The sequence below is a fragment of the Melanerpes formicivorus genome, unplaced genomic scaffold (genome assembly GCF_026170545.1).
Source record: "Melanerpes formicivorus ecotype bairdi unplaced genomic scaffold, bMelFor1.0.p_v2 SCAF_247, whole genome shotgun sequence".
In the NCBI taxonomy this organism is placed as follows: domain Eukaryota; kingdom Metazoa; phylum Chordata; class Aves; order Piciformes; family Picidae; genus Melanerpes; species Melanerpes formicivorus.
The window spans coordinates 309780-323698 of NW_027142599.1; positions in this window are offsets into that span (position 1 = coordinate 309780).

Here is a 13919-nt window from a genome sequence, read left to right on the forward strand (position 1 = left end):
AGGATCATCTAGTTCCAACCCCCCTGCCATGGGCAGGGACACCCCACACTACATCAGGCTGGACAGAGCCTCATCCAGCCTGGGCTTAAATACCTCCAGGGATGGGGCCTCAACCACCTCCCTGGACAACCCATTCCAGAGACTCACCCCTCTCATGGTGAAGAACCTCCTCCTCACATCCAGCCTGAATCTCCCCACCTCCAGCTTCATTCCATTCCCCCTAGTCCTATCACTCCCTGAGATCCTGAGAAGTCCTTCCCCAGCCTTCCTGTAGGCCCCCTTCAGATACTGGAAGGCCACAATTAAGTCACCTTGGAGCCTTCTCTTCTCCAGACTGAACAGCCCCAACCCCCTCAGTCTGTCCTCATAGGAGAGGTGCTCCAGCCCTCTAATCATCCTCGTGGCCCTTCTCTGGACACATTCCAGCACCTCCACATCCCTCTTGTAATAGGGGCTCCAGAACTGGACACAGTACTCCAGGTGGGGTCTCACCAGAGCTGAGTAGAGGGGGAGGATCACCTCCCTCAACCTGCTGGCCACACTTCTCCTGATGCAGCCCAGGATCTGATTGGCTTTGCGGGCTGCAAGAGCACATTGAGAGCTCCTGTTGAGCTTTTTGTCCACCAGCACCCCCAAGTCTCTCTCCTCAGGGCTGCTTTCCAGCCAGTCCCTGCCCAGCCTGGATTTGTGCCTGGGATTGCCTTGACCCAGATGCAGGACCCTGCACTTGCTCTTACTGAACTTCATGAGGTTGGCTTGTGCCCACCTCTCCAGCCTGTCAAGGTCCCTCTGGATGGCCTCCCTTCCCTCCAGTGTGTCTGCTGCACCACACAGCTTGGTGTCATCAGCAAACTTGCTGAGGGTGCACTCAATGCCACTGTCCATGTCCCCCACAAAGATGTTGAACAAGACAGGTCCCAGGACTGATCCCTGAGGGACTCCACTTGTCCCTGGCCTCCCATGGGACATGGAGCCATTAACAGCCACTCTTTGGGTGCAGCCATCATGCCAGTTCCTTATCCATTTAGTGGTCAACCCATCAAGCCCATGTGTAATTACAGTTATGTACAACCTGGTATGCTAATATTAAGTTGCTAAATTTTAACTTATAAAGGAAAATGAAAATTGAAAAGAACATTAAATTGTAAATTATTCTGAGTTTCATTGGAATTTGGCATCTCCATTTTACATACCTTTTAAAGTCTCCTCAGAAAAAGCTTAATTCAGGATTTAGGATTTCTTTTTTCCTTCTGTCACAAAAAAAATTGGTCTTTTTTAGGCAAAAATATTACCTAAATAATAATGCTGATTTCCTCAATGCTTGAAAAATTACATAAATACTTTTTGTAAGATTCAGGTCCACAAAACCAGGACATAGTTGGCATGTAGTAAAAAACAATCTGATTGCTTCCTTGGAAAATATACAACTAGAGGGAACATGAATTGAAACCATCTGTATTCAAGAAAGTGTTTTGCTCAGCTGGGGTTTTTCTTTGTTTTTTTCTTCAAAGTGTGTAACTGTTGAGTTACTTAATTCGCTATTTAAGCTAATGATATGAAATAAGACACAATGGGGAAATTCAGTTTATAACATGAGTTTTTAAAATGCCATTGCTTAGCTGAGTCATAGTTTCATAGTTTCATAGTTTCATTCAGGGTTGGAAGGGACCACAAGGATCATCTAGTTCCAACCCCCCTGCCATGGGCAGGGACACCCCACACTAGATCAGGCTGGACAGAGCCTCATCCAGCCTGCTCTTAAACACCCCCAGGGACGGGGCCTCGACCACCTCCCTGGACAACCCATTCCAGGGTTTCACCACTCTCATGGTGAAGAACCTCCTCCTCACATCCAGCCTGAATCTCCCCACCTCCAGCTTCATTCCATTCCCCCTAGTCCTATCACTACCTGAAACAGTCTGAAACAGTTCTCTTGATGGTCTTGCTGTTTGGAATAAAATCCTTCACTAATATTTTTATTTGGAAATTTCCGGGTCATGTTCACTATTCTAGTAGTGGAGAGTTTATGAAAGGTGTTGAGTTGCTTGAACATGTCCAGAGAAGGGCAACAAAGCTGGTGAGGGGTTTGGAGCACAGCCCTGTGAGGAGAGGCTGAGGGAGCTGGGGCTGCTTAGCCTGGAGAAGAGGAGGCTCAGGGGCAACCTTATTGCCTTCTACAACTACCTGAAGGGAGGTTATAGCCAGTTGGGGTTGGTCTCTTCTCCCAGACAACCTGTGACAGAGCCTCAAGCTGCACCAGGGGAGGTTTAGGCTGGATGTTAGGAGGAAGTTCTTCAGAGAAAGGGCAATTTGCCATTGGACTGGGCTGCCCAGGGATGTTGGGGAGTCACCATCACTGGAGGTGTTTAGGAAGAGACTGGATGGGGCACTTAGTACCATTGTTTGGTTGATTAGATGGTGTTAGATGATAGGTTAGACTCAGTTTCAAATTTCTTTTCCAACCTGATTAATTCTGTATTTCTGTATGAAGGAGGGGTATTAATTTGTCACAATGGCCCTTTCTCAGGGATTCTTCTGTAGAGAAGTGTGACTGCATTTCCAAGCCAGCTTGGACTGTTTTTCACCCCCACCCCCCCCCCCATTTACCACCATGAAACACAACTACAATGGAGAAAAGGCAGTCTTTTCCTATCTGTTCTTTATGAAATTTGACTTGTAATTCATAAGAAGTGATTCTCACTTTCCAACCTGCCCCTCTTCCTGAAGGCTTCCTGTTCAGAGTTGACTGATATGCTTTATTGGGTTTTTTTTTTCCCCCTTCCTTTCCTTCCCCCTTTCTGAAAAGAAGCAGTAAGAGGGAAGGAATGGTCTGTAAATGAGGCACAAAGGCAGATTTATTGAATGATGAGAGCAGACTAAAGTAGCCTCCAGATAAAAATAGCATATTTAGCATAATATCATCTGGCTAAACAGCTCCTGCTCCACCACCACCATTTTTGCACTCATCCCAGAGCTTGGTGCAAGACCCTCAACCAGTCAAGATACCACACAGAGAAGCTCAGCCTCAGCAAGGAGGCCCAGCTTGCACTCATGGAGGATATTGGAGGAGTCATCAGTCATGGCCCTACCGAGCCGGGGGGCCACCAGGCCCCCCGGCCTTTGTTGTCACCACCACCATCACCCAGTGTGCACCAGGGGTACTCACCAGTGATGAGAGGAGGATCCTCAGCCCAGATGGGCTCAGCTTAGGGCTCCTGCCCTTCCCGGGGTGGATTAAATAGGGGAGTGGGTGGGGAGGGTCAAGTGGCCACACCTGGGGTGGGAGGAGACTCCAACAGAGTCCAGGTGCTCTGGGATTTGAGGAGGAAAAGGGGGAAAATGGGGTGGGTGAGGGAATTTTGGTGTGTCAGGTAATGATAGGGGAAAGGAAAAAAAAAAAAGGAGATGTGTAGATTCAGACTGGATGTTGGGACGGAGTTCTTCACTGTGAGGCTGGTGAGACGCTGGAATGGTTTGCCCAGGGAGGTGGTAGAAGCCCCATCCCTGGAAGTTTTTAAGGCCAGGCTGGATGTGGCTCTGAGCAACCTGATCTAGTGTGAGGTGTCCCTGCCCATAGCAGGGCAGTTGGAACTAGATGATCCTTGAGGTCCCCTCCAACCCTAACAATTCTATGATTCTACAACAATTTTGCAGTTTAGGCTGGATGTTAGGAAGAAATTCGTCACAGAAAGAGAGATTGGCCATTGGACTGGACTGCCCAGAGAGGTGGCAGAGTCACCATCCCTGGAAATGTTTAAAATAAGACTGGATGAGGCACTTAGTACCATGCTTTAGTTGATTGGATGGTGTTGGGTGATATGTTGGACTTGATGATCTTGAAGGTCTTTTCCAACCTGGTTAACTCTGTGATTCTGTAATTCTGTGATTCTGTTTCATGTTTCATTTTCAGACTCACAATAAATCCTCAGACTGGTTGCACTACTGTAATAGGCAAAATTCTTCCATCAAGTGTCCTTCAACAGAAATTTACACAGCATGCATGCATATACTCATTTACAAATAAACAAGATTTCGTACAAGAAGCTCATTCATAGTGCTTCCATTGTTTAATGCTATTTTCTGTGGTAGAAATGCATAAGAATTGAGGCCATTCTCATTCTGAAATGACCCTTGTTAAATTTGGCATGAACTTTAATGATAATACCATAGCTTTAGGTTTGAAGAGCCACTGTGACCTGTGACAAGCTTGCTATTGACTTCCCTGTGATAGGAACAACAAGGAAAATATACAAAATATTTAACTGATATCGAAGTCAAACATTTTCTAATAGTCTTAATTGAAAAGTTCTATGACTTGTAATCACATAAAAAATATTGATCTCAGATGAATGTGAGCTTTAATATGACCATACTGAAGAATTTGGGTGAAAGGACTGAAAAAATTAGGAAAGAACATTTATATTATACTGTTTAGTGAGATAAACACTGAACATCTATGGATGATCAGTGTCTTCTATGTTAATCATTTGACTGCTGTAAGAATATATATAGGGATATGAAGGAAAAGAATAAATCCACAAACAGTGCATTGCACTGTGAGTTTATCAAAAGAAGCATGACGAGCAGGTTGGAGGTGATTCTCTGCCTCTACTCTGACTTTGGGAGGCCCCACCTGGAGTACTGCATCTAATTCTGGGGCCCCCAGCACAAGAAGGACATCCAGCTGTTGGAGCAGGTGCAGAGGAGGGCCACAAAGATGATCAGAGGGCTAGAGCATCTTCCCTGTGAAAGTTGGGGCTGCTCAGCCTGGAAAAAAGAAGGCTCCAGGGAGCCTTCCAGTACCAGAAGAGTTCCTACAAGAAAGCTGCAGAGAGATTTTTACAAGGACTTGTAGTGATAGGATGAAGGGGAATGGGTTTAAGCTGGAAAAAGGCAGGTTTAGACTGAATATTAGAAAGTTCTTTAAATGAGGGTAGTGAGATACTGGAACAGATTGCCCTGGGAATAGTGGATGTCCCCTCCCTGGAAGTGCTCAAGGCCAAGCTGGACAAGGCCTTGAGTAACCTGGTCTATTGAAAGGTGTCCCTCCCATGGCAGGGATGTTGGAAGTAGATGATCTTTAAGATCCTTTCCAACACAAACAATTCTATGATTCTATCAAAAAACCCAAAAAAAATCAGTTTTGCAAACTGAGTATTGCAAGAAGTCTGAAACTAAAAAACAGATGAAGGTATCTGTAGCTTATGCAAGAAATAACCAGATCCCTATGCAATGTGCTGAGCAGTGTGTGAAGTCACTTCCCTGTGATTTATGAGGGAGGCTAATTAGGAACACAAAATGTGTAGGGGATTCATATTTTCAAAATGGAATCTTAAAGAAAATGAGAGTTCTGATGATAGTGCACTATTAGTAAATAGTTCACTAATTGCATTAAAAATACTCTGACTTTATTTCTGTACGTACATAGGGAGTCAGTGCAACAGTATTCAGGAGAGAAGGTAACTTGGCTTTTGTCATTCTGGGAGATGTTAGCATTTTTTTGCTGGAAGTCCAAGAGAGCAGGAGCCAAACCAGCATCTTGGAGGGACCCAGGCCAAGTGGTGCTCATTGTTTATGTGGAGGAAAAGGTAAAGGAAAAAAGTGTCACTTTGAGAAGTTAGTTAGTTGCAAGTAGATGAGTGGTAGAAGTAGGTGAAAGCTTCAGGCAGAGGGGAGGAGTGGGGAGCTGCAGTCTGGAGCTGAGCTAGTGGCTAGCAGTGCAGTGAGCCAAGCACAAGGCCGCAGGTGAGTGGACTGGTGATTTAATTTAAAACGTTTAGCTTCATTCAGAGTTGGCAACTCATCCGTCCCCAAAATGTAAATCAGGGTACTTGCAGCCAAAAAGAGAGCGGCAGCAGTGGGTGCTGCAGACAGCTTAGTGACTCAGCTTAGTGACAGGAAGAACAGAATTTCTAGAAATGTCCCAAACAATGACTTCATGACCAGAATTAATTCTTGATAGTAAGAATGTGGAAAGCATAGAAAATAAGGGTTTCTTAGGAAAATCTCCTTCTGGAGGGAAGTGACTGTAAGCTGACGTCAAGTGCACACAAACAACATCTATCAACATTACATTTAAACCAGTTCTGTGATATGCAGGTTTGTTATTCAGACAGGCAACTGACAGCAGAGATTGATGCACCCATCTGAGAAGAATAGGAATATAAATCTCTGTCTTATCATAAGGAGAATGCAGGGAGCAGATAGGGATGAAGCGATGGACATAATCTTTTTAGGTTTCAAAGAGACATTTGACATTGCGTTGTAGGATAGAATAATATATCTTGAGAGGCATAGTAGACTCTCTTTCCTTCCAGGCTTCTCAAGCTGCAATGTAGGACACTAATTCCCAAATGCAGAACACATTATCATATTCTCTTACTTAGTTTTTAATCAGTCTTTTTCTTTTTCTTTTATATATATATATATATTTGAGTATTTTGGGATTGTTTGGGCTTTTTCTGGATTTGTTTTGCTTCAGTTTTTGTTTTTTTCCAGAAAAATCTTCTAGAACATTTCTCATGTATCTTCTACTATTTTTTTTTACTTTGTGCTGTCTTTTCTGCTTCCTTTTATTAATTTGACTCTTTCCCCCCCTCTTATTCATAAAAGAAGAGTGTTGATAAGGTGTCCTGATCCAATCAAACCGAAGTGATATTAGAATAGAATAGAATAGAATAGAATAGACCAGGTTGGAAGAGACCTTCAAGATCATCGCGTCCAACCTATCATCCAACACCACCTAATCAACCCATGCAACCAAGCACCCTGTCAAGTCTCCTCCTGAACACCTCCAGTGACGGCGACTCCACCACCTCCCTGGGCAGTCCATTCCAATGGGCAATCACTCTCTCTGTGTAAAACTTCCTCCTGACCTCCAGCCTGAACTTCCCCTGGTGCAACCTGAGACTGTGTCCTCTTGTTCTGATGCTGGCTGCCTGGGAGAAGAGACCAACCTCTGCCTGTTTACAACCCCCCTTCAGGTAGTTGTAGAGAGCAATAAGGTCACCCCTGAGTCTCCTCCTCTCCAGGCTAAGCAGCCCCAGCTCCCTCAGTCTCTCCTCACAGGGCTTGTGTTCCAAGCCCCTCACTAACTTCGTTGCCCTTCTCTGGACTCGTTCCAGCAAGTCAACATCCTTCCTCAACTGAGGAGCCCAGAACTGGACACAGGACTTGAGGTGTGGCCTAACCAGTGCAGTGTACAGGGGCAGAATGACCTCCCTGCTCCTGCTGGCCACACTGTTCTTAATGCAGGCCAGGATGCCATTGGCCCTCCTGGCCATCTGGGCACACTGCAGGCTCATGTTCAGCCTACCATCGACCAGCACCCCCAGGTCCCTCTCTGCCTGGCTGCTCTCCAGCCACTCTGACCCCAGCCTGTAGCACTGCATGGGGTTGTTGTGGCCAATGTGCAGAACCCGGCACTTGGATGTGTTAAATCTCATGCCGCTGGACTCTGCCCATCTGTCCAGCCTGTCGAGGTCTCTCTGCAAAGCCTCTCTACCCTCTAGCAGATCAACTCCTGTCCCCAGCTTGGTGTCATCAGCAAATTTACTGATGATAGACTCAATGCCTCCCCACATCCACCAGGCGGGTCACCTGCTCGTAGAAGATCAGGTTGGTCAGGCAGGACCTGCCCTTCCCAAGACTATCAATTAGAGAATGGCAAGTCACCATCCTCCATCGTGGCAAAAGCTGTTCCCAGGTAAAAGATGACAACTGTCTTCTTTGAGGGCTTTCTTCAGTCATGCCAGCAATCAGTAACAGGGATATTATACAAATGCTGCATGAGGTTGAGATAATGTAAATTAATTCTTCTGTCAAACAACCCTTTTAAGTAATGAACACAAGTGTCGAATCTACCTTAAGAATTCTCTCAGTGCATTAAATCTGCCCTTTAAAAAGATGGTAATTGCTAAGTGAGATAAAATTCACATGAGCTTGCCCTTTCCACTGCTGCCTGTCAAATATTTGTCAAGAGTTTTAGGTACTGAAAGGCTCCTTGGGTTCTTCTGACACAATATAGCAATGACACAGGAAATAACCATCAACGTCAGCATCTGTGCTGCTAATTATGGCCACAATGACCTATTCACACCCACACAGTAGGCCTAGCCAGCCTTCTTTTTAATACAGATTGATGGAACTGTAAATACATACAGGTGTGTTTAACTGGCTGAAATGGAATGAGAGATCGATCTAATGTAAAACTTCTGTAAAGCAAGAGGATATGTCAGTGCAGGTGAGCAGAAAGGAAGAAATTTCATACATAGTAGAAAAATAAGTTCAAATAGAACTTTCAGAAGTCAACACAATCCTATAATTCAAAGACAAGGTTCAGCTCTTGTCAGTACCACTACAGAGAAATTTCTTTCCACTGTGTGGATTACATGGAAGTGAAAACCAGAAAGACTGCAAGAATTAAATACTGTAAAGAACAGCAGCCTGCAAATCATGCTGGGCTGTTCAGTTTGAACATAACCTTGGGTTCTGACTTCACTGGACACTGCACTTGACAAAGCTGAATCTAAGTCTACTCTGCTAAACAAAGCAAGTCTGAAGCACAATTAGGTTCAGTGATAGGTATCCATCTATCGTATGGGTTGCAAGCAAGCTTGCAGGCATGGTTTTACCTTTTCTTACCCCTGTTTACCCAAAAATACTCAAGACTGTTGGGTGAAAACATTCCAGGAGCTGTTCCTATGGCTCTTTTAGTAACAGTCTTCCTTCCCAATAATGCAGTGAAATGAAATAAAAAAGAAGCAATCAACTCACAGAAGCATCACTGTGCTGTGACTTTATTAAGTTCTAAGTGGAACCCTCTGCAACCAGAGAACATTGCTCATCACACTTAGGACACTCCATGGACTTAACACAAATCCTGGTTTTAACTGTAGTTAAATTTTCCTGAGAGGTGTACAGCTTTTTTTTCAGTTGGTTGTTTTTCTACTTTCTAATGTGTGTGCTTTGGCTAGTCTAGCAATTAAAATCAGTCCTAAAATTCTGGATGCAACAGAAAGCAGCACTGGCAATGTTCATTTCAGTAATGCCTCAGTGTAGCATGCCTCATCTGAACTGGTCAGTTCTAGTACATGAGTATTATCAACTATAAACCAGATGGCTGCAGTTGGCCAGATGATTCTCTGAACATGCAGTTATGCCTTTTCATTGAAAATAAAGTGATTAGTTCTACTCCAGAGAGGTACAAAATGAATACAATACAATCTCATTCCAGGATTTATGGATTGGATTACGCAAAGTTGGTATTTCCTGACTGAAAGAAACAACTGTGTATTATAAAGAGGAGTTGTCATCTTTGGAAAGTCTCCTACCCTAAACCCCAGGAACTGCTTCTTCAGACAAAACTGTACTGGAGTCAAGCCCTATGACGAGAGGCTGAGACAGCTGGGATTGTTTAACCTGGAGAAGAGGAGGCTCAGAGGAGACCTTATTGCGCTCTACAACTACCTGAAGGGTGCTTGTAGCCAGGTAGGGGTCAGTCCTTCTACCAGGCAATTTGTGACAGAACAAGAGGACACAGTCTCAAGCTGTGCCAGGGGAGGTTTAGGCTGGATGTTAGAAAGAAATTCTTCACAGAAAAAGTGATTGCCCATTGGAATGTGCTGCCCAGGGAGGTGGTGGAGTCACCAGCATTGGAAGTGTTTAAGAAGAGATTGGAATGAGGCCCTTAGTGCCATGTTTTAGTTGATTAGATGTTGTTGGATGATAGATTGGACTTGATCTCTGAGGTCTTTTCCAACCTGGTTAATTCTGTACTCTGTATTTTGCATTCAAACCTAAACTGGAGTAGGTGACCAGCCATCTCTAAAGCAAATAGCTAACCAGCTTGGATTTCTGTACAGCCAGATAGGGATTTGTAAGCTTTGAGAAAACTTCTGTACATTAAAAATAACAACCAACCACCACCACCACCACCACTAACCCAAACAACAACAACAACAACAACAAACCCAAACAAACACAAAGCTACTCCACACAAACCCCCAACAACTTATCTCTTCTCACTGATTAATCTTGAGAAACACAGACTGTACTGGTCTTTTAGTCACGAAGTGGAAGAGTGATCAATAAAGCAGAGGAAAGAAAAGATTTGAACTCTGTCCTTATTGCTAGCTCAAACTTCATGTGCAGCCTTGAGCATCACCTATACTCCTTATATCTTCAGTTACCCAGCTGACAAATGAGTAAATCCTAATGTATTGAGTGCTGTGAAAAATAGTTATTAGCTTTTGAAAAGCACTTTCAAAGGATTTGGTGCACTATAAATGACAGATACTCATTTTAGACAAGAAAGCAACAGGTATGACTGTTTTGTTTCAAGGATTGTATTGAAGGAAAACAGAATTGTTGTCAGTGTAAGTTATTTTCCAACATGGCAGCAGTAGAGAGGTGAATACCTCTATATCGTAGGTGAATACAGCAGATGTAAGGCAGCTACTTTTAAGATGACACATTAAGAAGCTGAACTGGTTATGTGAGATAGCTTAGGGAACGTGCTGACATTTATGCTGTACCTCAGGTTTATGCTATCATTATTCTACATGCCATGGAACATACACTGAGACACCCTGGTGTGTGACAGCGCATATAAATTCTGATCAGAAGCCTTATAGAATAAAAGATGAGATGTATTCTTAATATTGATATGCTAGTATGAAATTCCCTGTAGTGTGATGAGAGCTATGTCCAGACTGAGCACATCTCAGCACAGAGACATGGACTGAAAAAAGATTTTGGAATTCCTTCTGATGCTTTCACTGTGAAAGGATAGGTTTCTTTGAAGCCTGACACAATAGAGCTTAGCCTTATCAGAAGCTGCTAATTAAAATAGTCTTCACCTCTGGATATTATTTTTAGGAAAATGTAATGAAAAGTGATGTCCATATCTGCTGTATGTGTTTCCAATAAAAAGGTATGAGTAGAATGAGCAGTATAGTTATGTGGAAGAGTGTGACTGGGGGGGTGGGGGTGGTGTGTGTAACAAAATTGCAAGCTTTTCAATTCTCCCCTTCTCTCTCCAGCACTGCACAGAGCTGAATTCAGAGCTGGAAGAGGGGATTGACAATTAGAAGAGAACATAACACTGACATGGTTCCCTTCCATTGTCTCTTTGTTTTACCTGCATTACCTAGGGTACAGTGTTAATGGTTACATAGCTGACAGGAAACTGGGTTTTTACATCAACCCAATTTCATACTCTGAAGGGGAAATCCAGCATTTAGTATTTATTTTCTTTCTAAATTGGAAGCAAAGCTTGATTTATGCACTCCAGCAGTGGTTAAACTCTCCATTAGGATTTTTTTTTCAGAGAACCCCTGCTTCACAGAACACACAGGATGGATGGATACCTAAATTGTTGCAATTTGTGTTACCTTCCCAATTTGAACCCTGTCTTGTATTTCCTACATCTTGAGTACAAAATCTAGAATCTGTAGGTCATCTTATGTAAAATTTCCTATAGATAGAGAAAAGAAAACAAACCAAGAAAAGCTCCTTTATGTATAAATGCACTGTCAATTCCAGGTCCTTCACTAAGACCATGTTAATGAACAAATTAAGTCCAGGGCACTGGCACCCATATTGCTTATTTTTTAAGGCTTTATCTATTGTGGTATAGAATAGAATAGAATAGAATAGAATAGAATAGAATAGAATAGAATAGAATAGAATAGAATAGAATAGAATAGAATAGAAATAGAAATAATAGAAATAGACATGAAATAGAAATATAGAAATAGAAATAGAAATAGAAATAGAAATAGAAATAGAAATAGAAATAGAAATAGAAATAGAAATAGACCAGGTTGGAAGAGACCTTCAAGATCATCGCATCCAACCCATCATCCAACACCACCTAATCAACTAAATCATGGCACCAAGCACCCCATCTAGTCTCCTCCTAAACACCTCCAATGATGGTGACTCCCTGGACAATGTCTTGGTGAAAACCCACATATAATTAGAGAATAAGCAATGAAGTGTTTCATTGAGCAATTTTAACACAATCACTCTGCCTTTGGAGAAGGAAGGGGAGGAAGTTTAAGCATGTGACCTGAGCCATACCATTTGAGCATGTCTCCAAATGGCCCCTGGTTTGGTTTATATTGCTACTAACTAATCAAAGACTGTTACTGCTGCATGTGCTAAATGCTAGAGACTGATGGAATATTTTACTATTGTAGATTCAGTTTCCAGTTCTGATAAGGAGTAGGATGAAATTCTTGCAACCTTTCATCTCCTAAACTTTAATACTCTTATTTCATCCCTTCAGGGTGCTTTCAGCTAAGATAATTCATAAACTGGGAAAGCTAAATACAAAACTCAGTGGACAGCTAGTGAGCCAAAACTGTATTTTTTGCACTCCATTCAGAAAATAACTAAATACTTTGTAACTTGTGGTTCTTCATCCATAATCACACACAATTCTTATTTTAAAACAAGGTCAGGAGCACATCTTAAGGGCTATTGAATAGATTCTATTCGGAACATGATTAGGATCCAATTGTAAGGCTTTGTAAAACTAAACGTCTGTATTAAATTATCTTCATGAGCAATGCCCAGAAGAAAACATATAAAACATATTCCAGGTAATAAATGTTTAAATGGCTTTGGTTTTTAATCCCACGCTCTTAATTGAATAAAATAAAATGAAGAAATTTTCATTAAGGCTGTTCTTTTATTACTGTCACGTATTTTATACAGGTCCCTTGTCCTTTCATTTACTTAGATCTTTAGAACAGTGGTAACAGCAGCTGTTCTCAGCTCCAGAAGGTGCTTGCAGTGTTTAAAACCAAACATATGCTTCTAATCGTATTGTCTCACCTGAGCCCAGTTCCCTCACAACTTCAGGGAATTACAACTTGAGTTGTAATGAAAGTTTGAGTTTTATGGGCACATGTACTGCTGAAATGGTCTCTGAATCCTCTCTTGAATATACTCCAGCATTGTCATAAAACCTCTGGAGTTCAAGGATTCAGCATCTTTATTTAGTATCGGAGAGATGCTCTGAGCAATAAGAAAGAAGTTGACCTCTTTCCCTTCTGTCTAGCCTAGTCTATGCCAAGTCATTTATAATAGATCTGGTTGCCCCACCGGGTTCTTTGCTATTTTAAAACACAGTGGTTGAAAATTCTAGGTGACAAGAGATTCCCATGTGCTTTGATATCTGACCATTCAATAGAATCTGCTTTCCTGATATCAAAGAGATACTAACTATTTCTAGTGTAGTCAGTACAAAAAGGCTGTTGTACTCTGAAACTAGCATCTAGTTAGACCATCTTTGGTACATTCAGGAGGGATTATTTGAAGCAGAATAGCTCTTTTCAGAACTTTAGGCTCTTAATCTTACAAGCGGAGTCCCTCAGGGATCAGTCCTGGGACCTGTCTTGTTCAACATCTTTGTGGGTGCCATGGGCAGTGGCATTGAGTGCACCCTCAGCAAGTTTGCTGATGACACCAAGCTGTGTGGTGCAGCAGACACGCTGGAGGGAAGGGAGGCCTTCCAGAGGGACCTGGACAGGCTGGAGAGGTGGGCACAAGCCAACCTCATGAAGTTCAATAAGAGCAAGTGCAGGGTCCTGCATCTGGGTCGAGGCAATCCCAGGCACAAATCCAGGCTGGGCAGTGACTGGCTGGAAAGCAGCCCTGAGGAGAGAGACTTGGGGGTGCTGGTGGACAAAAAGCTCAACATGAGCTCTCAATGTGCACTTGCAGACTGCAAAGCCAATCAGATCCTGGGCTGCATCAGGAGAAGTGTGGCCAGCAGGTCAAGGGAGGTGATCCTCCCCCTCTACTCAGCTCTGGTGAGACCCCACCTGGAGTACTGTGTCCAGTTCTGGAGCCCCTATTACAAGAGGGATCTGGAGGTGCTGGAGCGTGTCCAGAGAAGGGCCACAAGG